At 40.2% G+C, this 14455-nt stretch overlaps 1 protein-coding gene across 6 annotated transcripts in view; it reads left to right on the forward strand.

The window, feature by feature from the left end:
• The window catches only part of Mb21d2 (Mab-21 domain containing 2), a 113402-nt gene that overhangs the window by 26466 nt on the left and 72481 nt on the right, over window positions 1-14455 (forward strand). The gene's annotated exons all lie outside the window — the stretch shown is intronic.

Consider the following 14455-nt stretch of genomic DNA (forward strand, 5'->3'; position numbering starts at 1 on the left):
TATTTGATCCTCCTGCCTCAGCCTCCTAGAGTGCTGGGATTACAGCTATGTGTCACCACGCCCTGCTAAATTTACCCTGAATCATTTCTAAGCATATGGTTTAGTACTGGTCACATTTTTGTGCAGTCAATTCTCAGAACATTTCATCTTGCAAAATTAAACTGTAGGAATATTAAACAACATCTTTTTCCTTCTTAACATAACTATGGCACCGTTACCATACCTCAAGAAAAGTTAATGTTAATTCATGGATAACAGATGTCTGGTCCACGTTCATATTTCACAGATTGGAGTTTAACCTAAAGAAACTGAGCCATTGAGTTCACACCCTGCCTATGTCAGTTGGCAGCCCTGTTTGTACAGTGAAGAATCTAGAAACAACAGTGAGAGGTGAGGGTCTTTCTTCTTCCCCTAATTGGCAACCTGGCTTATCATCGTCTAATTTTAGAAATCAGAACTTTGCAGTAGGAAGAGCGTGGATTGTTGAATAAGAGCTAAGTCTCAGCTAGTCATTGCTTATTAGAGTTAGGCTAGAGTTACACCATCATTTTACACACAGGGTTGCTGTGAAATTTGAATTAGGTTGGCATACCATACCTCAATTGGAAATGATTATGTACATTTACATTCCTAACACCTGTGAATCTCAGAAACACAAAGTTTAGCAGAACGTGTTGTAGAATGATTTATATAACATGATGCCATTTACTTAATGTTAAACAAAATAATTATATAAATTGTTTATGCATATACATATGTCATAAAAATATGAAAATGTGCTTGAGAATGACACACAATTCAGGATAGTAATCATCTCTCAGAACAGGAGAGTGGAATAACTATAGATTTTTATTATGTAGGAGCTTGAAAGAAATGTAATAAAGTGTCAAGATGTTCTAACTATGGTTGATGCATAAATGAGTATTTATGGTATTATTTCTATTATACATGTTTGGAAATATTACCAAAGAAATACTTTTTTAAAACTGCTCACTATTTTATTTATCTGTTGATTGATTGATTGAGTTTTGGTGCTGTGGAATTGAACTCAGCGCTTTGCACATGCTGAGTGCCTATTCTACCACTGAGCTGCACCCCTAGAATTCCCTCCCCACCATTATTTTGTTTTTGTTATTAAAAAAAAAACTGATCTCAATCAATTTATGTGAAAATATTTTGCAAACTCAAATACTCAAAAATGTTAGTTTAATTTATTTGTATCTGCAACTCATCACAAATACTCTGAAACTGGACAAAAATTATGGAAATAATTTAGATGGTGGTGTTGCTGGTGGTGTTAAAGACTTACAAAAAATAATTAGTTGGGGCCACTTGTGAAGTGTGTGGGATTGTCCAAAGCTGGAGGTGGCTTCCGTTAGTCCTCAGGTTCCCTGCTCACCTTACGCTGTAGACAGACGCAGGTAAAGGCCCAAGGGCTTGTAATAGTGACCGGGACCATTTTTGTTTGCATTGCAATTTATAGCTCTGCTACTTCCAAGGAAGCTTTGAAGTGTCAACATCCCAGCTTGTTGTGGCTTTTTGGCCTGTAAAGCTTCTTATACGCAGAGCCTACATACAGCTTTGTCATTTGTTCCTGTCCTTTCTCTACTTTTTTTTTGGTACCAGGGATCAAACTTGGGTTCTTGTGCTTGCGCAGCAGGAGGCGAAACCACTGAGCTAAATCCCCAGCCCCTCCTGTCCTTTCTGTAGACAGTGGGAGCGCTATTTCTGAGCCATTTCAGGTGGATGGTGGAGATTCTTGGGGCTCCTCGGAGGAATGTCGCATACTTAATTACCTTTCCCTTTAGAGAGGGTGTCCTCACTTCAGTGTCTTCCTGTAGTGAATGCGGTAGGGTCTGATCAGCATTCTCATTGTAATAATCCTTGCCTAGAGGGTTTGATAAAGGTCACAAATTTGATATTTATTCATGAGTATGGAACCGAAACCAATCATATGGATGTTCTTCCTGACAATGGGGCAGATTTGGGCTTTTAAACCAAAGTACCTGTCAGGGGTGGGGGACAGAAATATTGTTAATTAAGCCACATTGACAAAGATGATAAAATGAGTCTTGTGAAGAGATTAAATGTCATTTGTCCAGTATCAAAATCTCTCAGTTGTGGATGTTTTATTGTCGGTAATGAAATCGAGCTTACAACTGTAGTAACATCTGGTACCTGAAGACAGCCCGAAGGACTGCCTCTAGTCTAATCTAAACCTTGCTACTATGATTTTATTTCCCTCACAGAACCGATTTTTGTCCCCTTAATCATATTTATTGCTCTTATCTCAAGTCTCAAATATCTCTAATCTTCCAGAAACATATATAATTATCTTTTAAGGGTCTGAATCGTGCCAGATGTAGCAGAAGAATTGCTTCCTGGCTCTCTCATGACACTAAATCTTTTTGTATCATATTTTACCGCTTTGGAATAGGAATGATTCTCTGTCCTTCTCCATCCGCAAGTGACTCGTGGATTTGTCCTGTTGTTTAGATCTTCCTGAGCTCCCTCATGTATGTATGTATGTATACATGTATGTGTGTGTGTGTGTATATATGTATATATATATATTTTTCCCCCCCTTTTTTCAGTACTGGTAACTGAACTCAGGGCCTTCACACTGAGCTACAACCCTAGCCTTTTTAAAATTTTCTGTTTTGAGACATGGTCTTACTAAGTTGCCCATGCTGGGCCTGAACTTGTGATGGTCCTGCCTCAACCTTCCAGCGTGCTGAAATTATAGGCCCACACCACTTTGCCTGGCTGTGGAGCTGGCCAGGGGCTGTGCTCGTAGACGTACATGCTTAGAGAAGGAGTCTTGATTCAGCTCAGAATGATGACTTGACTTTGATCTGGACTTCACAACAAACCTTCGGATCTCTACTTCCCTCAACCCCAATACTTCTGTAGTCTGTTTTAACCATAACAATCATACACAGTAAAATGAAGTGAAGATTAATGCAGTCAAAGATTTGCTACGTGTCTACATTTGAATGGTAGCGAAAAGAAGGAATGGTACGATAGTAGGTTTAGAATATAAACAATAACATGGCAGTATTTTTTTTTCTTGAGAGAAGGTCTCGTGATGTTGCGCGGGCTATCCCTGAACTCATAGACTGGAGCAATTCCTCTGCCTCAGCCCCCTGCATAGCTGGGACTTCAGGCATGTGCCGACACTCTTGGCTTTAAAATGCAGTTCTAAACTAGTGTGACAGCACAGACAGAGAGCCCTAACTTTGAAGTATCCACGTGATGTATTCCCCTGGACTTTGAGCCTGACTTTCATGTGTGTGAACCTATATCTGTGTGAATCTAAGTGGTTCTGACTCCTGTCCAGCTCCTTTGCTGTGACAAGGGGTCTCAGATGTCCACAGACAATCTTAGAAACAGACCCAGCCTGAGAGTATTCTGAGAGTTCATCCACACTCGATTGTTGCCTTAGGCAGCAGCCCTAGCGCTAATAAAACTGATTTTTTTGTAACCAAATAAAAGATTCCCTGTCTTCTGCAGTGAGATGCCTTTAAAGGGGAATGAAGGAAGCCAGGGCCGAGGGGAACTCTCTAAAGTCAGGGAGCTGTTTAATAGTCCTATAACATCGAAGCTAGAGACTGGCATTCAGGACAAGTGCCCCTCCTGACTACAAAGTAACCCTGGGGCTGGAATTCCAGTCTGCTGACCCCACCAAACTGTAGCAGAGATACAACTACCATCTAGACTTTCACTTGCTTTCCCATCTTCTTTTAAGGAGTGGTCACGGACTTATATCCCTGATGATGAACACTAAGCCTAGCTATGAACTAAGCTGCAAGCCATCTCTTTAATTTCCTGCACTTCAGTAGCTCTTCATATCTTCATATCTCCCTCCCGCACTACCTTCTCTAATCTACAGTATAAATGTTTACATTCATTTTTATACTCAGGGTAGGCTACACACTAGATTTTCTTCTCTTGTATTTCTCTTATCAGTGTATAATTTTTTAAAGTTATAAAGATGACTCTTGAATACAAAGTGAGCACCTATCACAGATTGATTTATCTCATTTATGAGGAATCCAGTAGGAAGATAAAGCTGGCTCAAAGAGCATTTAAGGAACTGTGTAGGTATGGGTGCTGAAAAAATTGGAATACATATTGGAACAAGATTGCTAGGTTAGATACAAAACTAGTTGATGTCCTAAAGGGCAATAAAGCAATAACATTTGTCGGGGTCTTATTTTTACCAGCCAGACAAATCAGGTGCATTTATAATGTGCAAAACCTCTGGATTAACATATACCTTTACAAGGTCTGAATCCAATCAGTGAAAAAATGAAAGGTCAAACACAGGCTATGTACAGAATCAAATAACCCTTGGTGTGTTGCCACAGGTTCTGGGGTCCAAGATGGGTTTCCAGGTTCTTGTGTGCAATGAACAAAGAGTTTAACGTGGCATACGATGGTAAGGAAAGAACAGCAAAGTTTAATGAAGTTTAATCAGGTGGTACACTTGGAGTGGGTGGGCTTACTCTGGCAGAAAGGCCTTGTCTAGGGCCCTGCCCACTGGGTCTCTCAGAGCGAGACTGACACGTCATTGAAGTGTGCTGAGTTATGTCAGCTGCGTCTACTGTGCATGTCCTTTCCCGTAATTCCCTCTGTTATAATTGCATGTATGAAATGAGGCTCATATGCATGAACCGTCTATGAGCTCTAAGGGAATAGAGGTTATTAATAGGTCATCCTGGAGACTAGCATGAGTGTGTCTTGGCTTGGGATTTCAGAATCCTCCAAGGGGGGCCCAGGAGTCTTTGTCTTTCTTATCTCTGCCTCCTGATAGTAGGCCTTAGGAGAGAGGTTGGGGAAGTTGGCTCTGAGGGGTGTTGCCCAGGTGGAGGGGAGTGTTCTCAAAGCCCAACTGTATTATCTAAATTAGATATACCTACTAGATAATATTCTAGTTTGACATGGAAAGGACACGTTGACTTCCTTTTGCCTTATTTCTAATTGTTGCCTAATATTTTCTGGTATCTTTAGGATCCTTATATTTAGACTAGCAGCAAATGCATTCATTCATTTGTTCATTTTCTTTAATAAATAAACACATTAGTTTTGTGTCAAACAGTAGGGTAGGCACTAGAGACACATTACTGCATGTGACAGAGGGTCCTTGCTCTCAGGGTTCAGAGGCTGCTCCTTTAATACCCGAAAAGAGAGGCAGGTGGGCAAGAGTTCTCTTCAGGAGAGGTAAGAAGAAGCAGCCTTTGGGTTTGAGGGCTTAAAAGGCTGAGGTACAATGCAGATATCACAGAGAATGACTACCACAGCCAGGACTTCTGGGACAGGAACCCTGATTGCCATTTGTTCGTGTTCCTACATTGGCAGTTCTTTGCTGGTAGAATTTCACAGAACCAAGTGTTACCACTGGGCTTGGCCGGCTCCTACTGGCTGGTGGTGCCAGGTCCCCCTGTTTGACTCCATGGGTACTGATGTGCTCATTTCTGATGTGATCAGTTTGCAACATAAGCTTCAGAACTTTCTGTGACAAAGATCTGCCAGGGAGTCTGGCTTTCTCCAGAAGGGTTTTGGTAAATGGCAGAGAGCTCAGCCTTCATAGCTGTCAGTACGGTATTCTTATGGCAAATGTATACATTTAAAGTATTTTCTGCATTTATCAATTACATTCAATTTCCTGTTTCAAAAAATAGGGAAGGGGTAGCTGACATTTATCTTAGAGCCATAACACATTGTGCTGGATGGAGCCTTAGAGAGCTAGCTTCCTCAACCTCTGGCTAATATGTGGGGAAACTGAGGTTCAGCACAGCTGAGGATTAATATTTTTGCATTAATGAGTCCCTGGGTCACCACTGGACTTTTGTCTAGTCTTGAACTTCTTTCTCTATTATGGTGATTCTCACCTGGATCTATGAGTAAGATGCACAAGTCCTCCAGAGAGGGCAAAAGATGCTTTTGGTTTGTGTTTACATCTTTGGATCTGTTTTGTAACAATAGATTCTTGCTACAAAAATGGAAGTAATTCTGAAAGACTTTGAGAAAAAAGCAAAACCGTTTGAAATCATCATCCTTACAGGTAATTACAGTGAGCATTCTTGCAGACAATTCTTTATAAATATGTAATCTATATTTGTATATGTATATATCTTATACTCTTCAGTGAGAAAATTTTGTTGCAGTTTTTTTCCATATTTTAAAAACATAATTGTCAAGTTATTTTAAATATAAATGGAAGTATTTTCCAATTTGTTTTATATTTTACTCATATCACTGTATTCCTAGTAACATAGCTTAAACTTTTCTTTTTTTGTTTCGTTTTCTTTGTTTTCTTTTTGAGACAGAGCACTCTGTTGCCCATGTTGGCCTTGAATTCATGATCTTTCTTCCTCAGCTTCCTAGGTAGCTGGGATTGAGTTTAAACTTTTGATCTTTGTAAATTTAATCATCAGAATAAAGAGAAATTATGATTTGGGACAGGCCGATGAGGTTTCCTTTGAGGGAGGACATACTGGCAGCAGTGGTAGTGCCCTCTACTGAGGATCTCCTGCCAGCTCTCAGCCCCATGCCCCTGGCTGTCCAGAGCTATTGCCTGAGGCCAGGCTCTTCTCAGGGACCTGCATCTAGAGATGCCTATCTGGTGACAAGCAAGCTTGAGGCAGGAGGGCTCCCAACCCCAGAAGCCCTGCGCAGGCCTCCTTTCCTCTGCTTGATGGTGCTTCCTTCTCCTCCCTTTACCAGAATTGCTCCCCTAATCCACACCTTAAGCCCCAGCTCCATTTCAGTGGCTGCTTCTGAAGAGCCCGAGGTGCTTCACATACCCTCTTGCGGTTTGCTGTGGTGGGTGCTTCAGTAGCTCTTGTGCAGCAGAAACTCCTCCAGATGATGCCCTTCTTTCTGGAGAGGTCCCAGGTGCTTGAGAACCCTGGGTGCTCAGGGTCCCCCGAACCCTCTCCCAGTGAACTCATCCTCTCCTCTACCCTGTCAGAAGTTTGGCCTTTGAAGAATTTGGCCTTGGGCCAAGTGCCGAAGCTGACTGCTTTGTGGTTTTAAAGGAAAATTGAAAAAGATTCCTTGCTATGGGTATGCTTTGCAATGAAAACTTGTTTTAAGTATTTATCACATTAACCCATTAAAGACTTATCTGCTCCAGGAGAAATTTCTTTAGGACATTCAAAGCTCTTGTCTGTCAGTGAAAATTAAAAATTTTTTTTTTTGCTTACAGCAGATAGCTGAGCTTTGCTGCTCTCTGTTCCACCTTGCCACTTGATGACTGATGTTTTCTCTGGGGTCCTCTATCAGCACAACATTTCCAAGCACTTTTTAAATTTCCAGCAGAAATTATAATCTTGCTGATGGACTACAAAAGGATATGGAGATGGGAGTATGAAGGGAGCCTTTTTGAGGTTATCTTGGTTGCTATTAGGAACACCTGCACACCTTACCCAGTCCTATCTTCTCAGTGTGTCTTTGGAGGCCTCAGCTTCGTGGCTGTTGACGCTGGCAGTCTCTAGTGTTGGTGACAGTCAGCATCGATGTTCTGTCTTCCCTCAATGCCCCTCTCTTTTTATTCTTTCTTTCTTTTTTTTTTTTTTTTTGGTACTGGGAATTGAACTCGGGTCCTTGTGCTTGCGAAGCAGGTGGTGGAACCACTGAGCTAAATCCCCGGCCCTTCCTCTCTCTTTATTAAGTACCTTTTAGGTAAAGAGAGAGAATCCTGCTTCCCCCTGTTAAGCCTCAAGGCTCTGTTTACTTTGGTGTTTTTAACCTTCACCCTTTACCACCCACTGCGGTACGGATTTTGGGACATCAGGAAGGCCTGCCAAAAGGTTTGATCCTTGCTTCTGTACATGTCTTTCTGTGTTTTTAATGGGGGCTGGGGTGGGTTGGAGATGTCTTAGAATTACACTGACACAGTGATCCAGCTATTCTGCACAGGGCATGGACCATATAACCAGCACGTTAGTGGGGTCTGAAGAGTGGAATTGGGATTTTCAGAGTGAGGTCTGCAAGACATGGTCCCTGTAAATGCAGGCATTCAAAAACCTCCCATGCTTAATGGATGTTTTTTAAAGCTATAAAAAAGTTAATTTTTCACGAAAGAGCAGACTAGACGACAAGATGCTGCCAAATTAGTCCTTATTCTACAGAAAGTAATAGGCAAAGACTTGATACCAAAGAAATTGTTCAGCTTTTCATTTCTTGTCCAATTTTCTCTGAAGGGGAAGAAAGGTCTATAAACGTGCTCATCCCTGTCCACTTTTTAAATGCCATATTCCTGCCATTGCATTTGCCTGGAGGAAGAGAACGCATAAGTAGATAATTCAATACAGAGTCACAAAGCCTTTAGAAGTCTCTGAGTTCATAGTCTTCCTTTTAGGTTTTAGAAGGTGGGAGAAGAGGAGAAACTACTTGAGGACATTTTGCACAGCCTTCCCCTACCTGGCTCTGTTGCCTCTGAGTGCTTTGGGTTTTTTTCCCTTTTACAACAGTAGGTTGGTGTGAAAGGGAAGTGTATTAGTCAGCTTTCTGTTATTGTGACAAAATACCTGAGATAATCAACTTAGAAGGAAGAAAGGTCTGTTTTAGTTTATGGTTTCAGTCCCTGGTTTTTTTGGCCCTGTTGCTTTGGGCCTGTGTTGGCAGCGTGTGTCTTGGTGGAGCATACTGTGGAGGAGGCCCGCTCACCTCCTGGTGGACAGGAAGCTAAGAGAGATAAGAAAGGGTCAGAGTTCCCACATTCCCTTCATGGGCATCCCGTAGTGGACTTAGGTTATATCACTTCCTAATAGCATGCCTGGTGACCAAGCCTTAATACAAGGGCCTTGGAGGGACATACTGAGTCTAAATTATAGCAAGACATAATTTATTTGGAAACTCCAAATTCCCTCTGGCTTGTATCTTTTTCCCTTTCAAGTTTTAACATGAAAAATGCCCATCAGAATTTAGAGAAGGCAACGTCTGCAGAGAAAGATATGCAAAACACAAACATCAGTCTGGAGTACTTGCTTGTGAGTTTATCAGATCCTCAGCCTCCAGTCTGAACAGCTGTGGTGTCACACAACTGTTCCCTGTACTTCTTAATAAAGACACATCAGGTAGGAGTTGGAGGTTGCTTTCTTGGGCAAACATTTGAGTAGCTACAGGGAAATGTGGTTATATGTATGAATATGTATACACAATGCATAAATATACATTCACAGTGTGTATTCGAGTAATTTTACACTAGCGAGCTGGGTGTGAAGCCTTATGGGAGGAAAGACTGATGCCCAGTGCAGTGACATGGGGCAGAGGTAGATTGAGAGGGCTGAGCTCGGGGTAGAGTCTTGGGAATGGGAAGCACAGAGTTTCAGATGTTATGAAAACAAGTGCATATGTTCGCTGACAGGTAAAGAGTTTGAAATCGTTCTGAACACGCAGAATGATTGTCAGATTTTTTTTTTGAATTGTGACCTAAACAGTTATAGATATTCTTTGAAAGCTGAGTTTAGAATCATCTGAACTGACTTGAAGGTAATCAGGTAGAAGGCAAAATAATACATATGATAATCTGTGGGGATTCATTCTATCTCCTAAGTTAGAAAACTAAGAAAACATAAATATCCAGCCAAAGCCACTGTGGAATCCTTGTGATCCCGACTAACAAATCCTTTTGTTGTATAGGGTCTAGAGAATGCTGAAATCTTGCTTTTATCCCATTCTCCTTTTCCACCTTTCTCTTTCATGGATTTGCCCATAAAAATACTGCATATTACTTGCTCATGGTAGGCAGGTGTTATTCTAAATCCTAGAAAAAAAATGATGAAAAACCTTTATCTTCAACTCTCAGGAAGCAGACTATCAGAATTCTGAATAATAAACATCAGGTTCTCTTGAGAGCACCTAGTAAGAGCAGCTAACCCATGGGGTCCCTGAGGGTATTTTTAGAGAAAGCTAGAGTCTGATGGATGAGTGATGGGCGTGGCCAGACCAAGAAAGGGGAGAGAAAGAGCAGTCTAAGCAGACGGCAGGTGCAAAGGCTGTGGCCAAGTAAAGAGTTTGAGTAGAGGTCAGTGGATGGGGAAGTTCAGGAAGCGAGACTGAGAGGCAGCAGGGCTGGATAAAGAGCCTCCTGTGCCAACTGAGGGGTGTGCAAGGTTATCCCGAGAGCAGTGTCTGTGGAGGGTCTTAGGCATAGGAGAGATGCGCTGTTTAGGAAGAGCACTGTGGCCAAGACTTCGAGCACAGTTTGAATACACCAAGAAGACAGACCAGTTAAGTGACACGTAACACTGTAACACTGATTTTGCCATAAATTACCACAACATGGGCCTGTCACCCATGCTTATTCTTTCTAATATTTCTGTCGATGAATTTATCAATTTTAATTTTATGAGTTTTATTATATTAAGCAGTGAGTACTTAACAGAAAAAACCCACAAAAATAAAGTATTGAATTTTCAATATTTATTGTTTATAAAAAAGCATCAAAATTTTCAACATCAACAGTTTTTTGGTGTACAAAGTCTAAAAAAGAGCAACAGATAAATTTTTATATGAACTACAATGGAAATACCAATACCACTCTACCAAAAAGAATCTTTACTTCAACGATCACACTTAAATCAGCCCTCACACATGATAACAGCACGTTCCGTTCCATACACCCGTATCTCTTACACTGACAGCATATGTGTTTTGTTTTCCTGGCTTTTTTTGGTAGGAAACACTTGACATCTCGCTGATCTTACTGTTTTGTCAGGAGGTTCTTATTATATATTCAATGTGTAGTTAACAGGAACATAAAATATTGTTAAAATAAAGTATTAAATTATTCATATGGATTGCGTGTTTAGAATAAACATCAACATTTTCACTTCACCTGTGTCCTTGCTTACAAAACCTAAAAGATAACATCAGAAATAAAAACCTGTGTGAACCACAATAAAAATACCAGTAGAACTCGACAACAAAAATATTTTTTTCATCAGTTGTCACATCCAAGGCAGTCTTCACGCATGACAACTGCTTGTTCCATATACGTCTCACACTGACAGCACATGTGCTTAGCCTTCCTTTCCTACATGGCAGGCCATTCTTGTTACCTCTCTTCTCTTCCTGTTTTGTCAGGAGCTTCCTACTATATTCTACAGTTTGCACTTAGCACGGAAATAAGATGTCAGTAAAGTAAAATATCAAATATGTAATGAGTGTTTAGAATAGACATCAACATTTTCACATCAGCTATTTGCTTACAAAACCTAAAAGATAAAATCAGAAATAAAAGCCTATGTGAACTTTAATGAAAATACCAATAGAACTCTACAGCAAAAATAATCTGTGATTCAGTTGTCACGTACAAGGCAGTCTTCACACATGACAACTGCATGTTCCATACACAAGTACCACACTGGTAGCATATATGTTTTGTTTTCCTGTCCTTTCTTGTAGGGGACAGTTGACATCTTTTTGGTTTTCCTGTTGTCATAGTAGGTCTTTGGGATCCTGTCAGCTCACCAGTGTGATCCACAACTTTTTTGTGTAGTTCCCTGGGCAGAAACATTCTGTTTCTCCTCTGCTGTAAATGATCTCTATGAGTTCCAGTCCCAATCCTCTAAGAAAATTTCTCCATGGTATTTTGCACTTGTTATTTTCTTTGTAAACGATCAAAGAATTTATGTCACACATGTTTAGGATCGAGTAAAACACAATGCTTTGTGTTTTGAGTGACATCAGAGTTGCTGCATAACTCATAACAACACCTACTCCTCCTTTGGTTTTGTTGTAGAAAGTTTCCACCTCAGGCTTCCATTTTGTCAAGGTTTCCCTATCAATATTTCCATCATGGTGCATTGTTGCTATCAGCAGTACCAGTTTATTTTTCTTTGCCATGTACGAGGCCAATGTAAATCTTTCTGAAATCCAAAGACTGTACTATACAATTCTCTGTTTTGAAATTGCAACATTTCATTTGGAATTTCTGCTTTTTTCCTGGGTATGGTTCCTGTGCCGGTCACCTTGTGTTCTGTTAGCAAATGTAACATTGACTGGAAACTGGTAAACCAATTGTCGAATGTCACATTCTGATTAGTTTGGGAGATGGGAGGACCAAGTCTGTTCACAGCATCATTTGGTTTAATACTATACAAATAAGGTCCTTGTGGCTAAGTTCCAGGATAAATATTTAAATTGAAAGCATAATGTCTTGGCATCTACAAGGGCATAAATTTTTATGCCATATTTTGACTCATCACTTTTTTATAAGTCTTTTATATTCCTGAGATTACCATGGAAAAGTATAGCAGACCTATGAATGCTTTAAGTTCAGCTAGTGAGGTGTCATAATAAAAACATTTTTGAATATGGCTATTGGTGTGTACAGACCATTTTATTTCTGTTTCAGCCTTTGTGTATTTGACAACATCTTGTAGCATTTCATCTGTTACAATTTGCAGCACTGAATGGCAGTGCTGGCATTCTGTCCAGTAGGTTTCACCCCTGCCACGATCCTCACTGTACTTTCGGACCTAGTTCTAACATTGGATCATTCCATTTGGTTGTGTGAGCATTTTGCAACATTTCGACTAGTCAAATATGCTCTGACATTGCTGTTGCTTCATCACCTGAGTCAAGGAGGACTGCATTCCCTGTGTCTGTATCAGTTGATTCTTGCTCCATTTCACTGTCACAGGAACTTTGGCTCACATGGCCAACATCAAAGTCATTATCATCATCATTGTCATCATACACCCACGCCACTCTTCTGTTATGACAACATGTATTTTACCATAATAGGTCATCTTCATCATCCATGCATGAGTAATCTGATGATTCATTTTGATCTCCTCCAAAACTTGCAAATCTGGTTTTTCATGTGCCATTTTACTGAATTGGGCTACTTCTACCAGAAAAATCAAAAGAAAACTTAAAAAAAAAAGAAATCCCAGAGTGGTGTGGGTTTATTATACCCTCTGTGCTGCTCAGGTAAACATTCACAAAACCTGTTAGATGGAGCGTCATGTGGGTGAAAATCCTGGTTTGACATTTTTGCACATGTTCACACACCTTGCCGTTCATCATGCTAAGTAAGTAGGCACAAAGATTGCTTCCTGTGTCCCTCAGGCAAAGGTACTAAGATGCACAGCCAGCTACTATTATACTAAAGTAAAAAATTTACAGTAGAAAAGTAATTGATGTGTTTGTGAAACACAAACACACAAACACAAACAGTGTTATGCTCTGAATGTGTGAGTAGCCCAGGGGAGAGATGATGGGAGCTTGCCCTGAAGTAAGAGCAGCAGTCATAGAGCCAACTGAACAGATCCAGGAGATAATTAGAAGGCAAAATTGAGCAGAGTTAGTATTTTGATGTGGATGGTAAAGGAGAAGCAGAAATCCAAGATGATAGCCAAGTTTCTGTCTCGAGCACCAGAATGCAGAGTGAAGACATTTTTAGAGGAAAAGTAGAAATTGCCAAAGGGAGTAAGTTTCAGGAGGAGATTGAGTTTGGCATTGGTCCTGTTGATTTGGCAGTGCACGGGGGAACATCCAGGGAATGATATTGACTGACATTCTACCTTTGCCATTAGATGTCTTAGCACTAGAAGTAGAGTAGAATGTCAGAACTGTAGGGACTTGTGGTTTGGCACGGATCTTTCATTTTAAACATGAGGAGAGGAGTACAGAGAGATGGAGTAACTTGCTTAAGGTCACACAGCTACTTACTGGTTGAGCTGGAACCTGTACTTAAGTTACCACATCTGTCTAGGAGTGTTTCCATTCCCTATACAGGTTGAGTGGCGTCTGAAAAACACATAGAAATAAATCTACCTTACCAACATTGTCCCTTGCTTGGTAAGAACTGCTGACAGTAAAATGTGGCCTATAAATCCACGTGGAGACAACGTCCCATTTGCATTTCATTTGATTCCATCTGCCTTGTTTTAACATGATTATGGCAACTTTGACAGGCAAGTGGTTGCTTAACACAGTGGAAAGTCTTAATTACTCTTTAATGGCTATATACAGAGGGAAAGTCAACTTTAATGTTTTATCATTTTGTTGTCTTGAAAAGTTTTTAGTATTCCATTTGTGTACAGATAAAAATACAAATGCATATTTTTTACATTTCCACTTTTGTTCCAGATTTCAGTAACACAAAATATTTTCTTTTTAAGTATTATAAACTGTATAAACATAGCAAATTTAATGAAACATTAAAATTTAAAAATCCACCCACAGTCTTTCCATAACAACAATAACAACAAACATTCAAGCTTTATATTCTCACAGTCCTTTATCCAGCACATCCATATGGTAATCCTAATTTACATTTTCTTTTCTTTTTCTTTCACCAAATAGTTTTACCATACTGCTCATCCACCCATTCATCCATTCAGCCATTCATCAGACATCTGAGTATCTTCTAAATGCGAGGACCCCTGCAGGGTACCAAGGTTCATAGTAAGTAGTGTCAGGTGATATTGGT

The sequence above is a fragment of the Heterocephalus glaber genome, unplaced genomic scaffold, assembly GCF_053883595.1.
Source record: "Heterocephalus glaber isolate CG9 unplaced genomic scaffold, H.glaber_assembly_v1.0 deba00001504, whole genome shotgun sequence".
Classification (NCBI taxonomy): Eukaryota; Metazoa; Chordata; class Mammalia; order Rodentia; family Bathyergidae; genus Heterocephalus; species Heterocephalus glaber.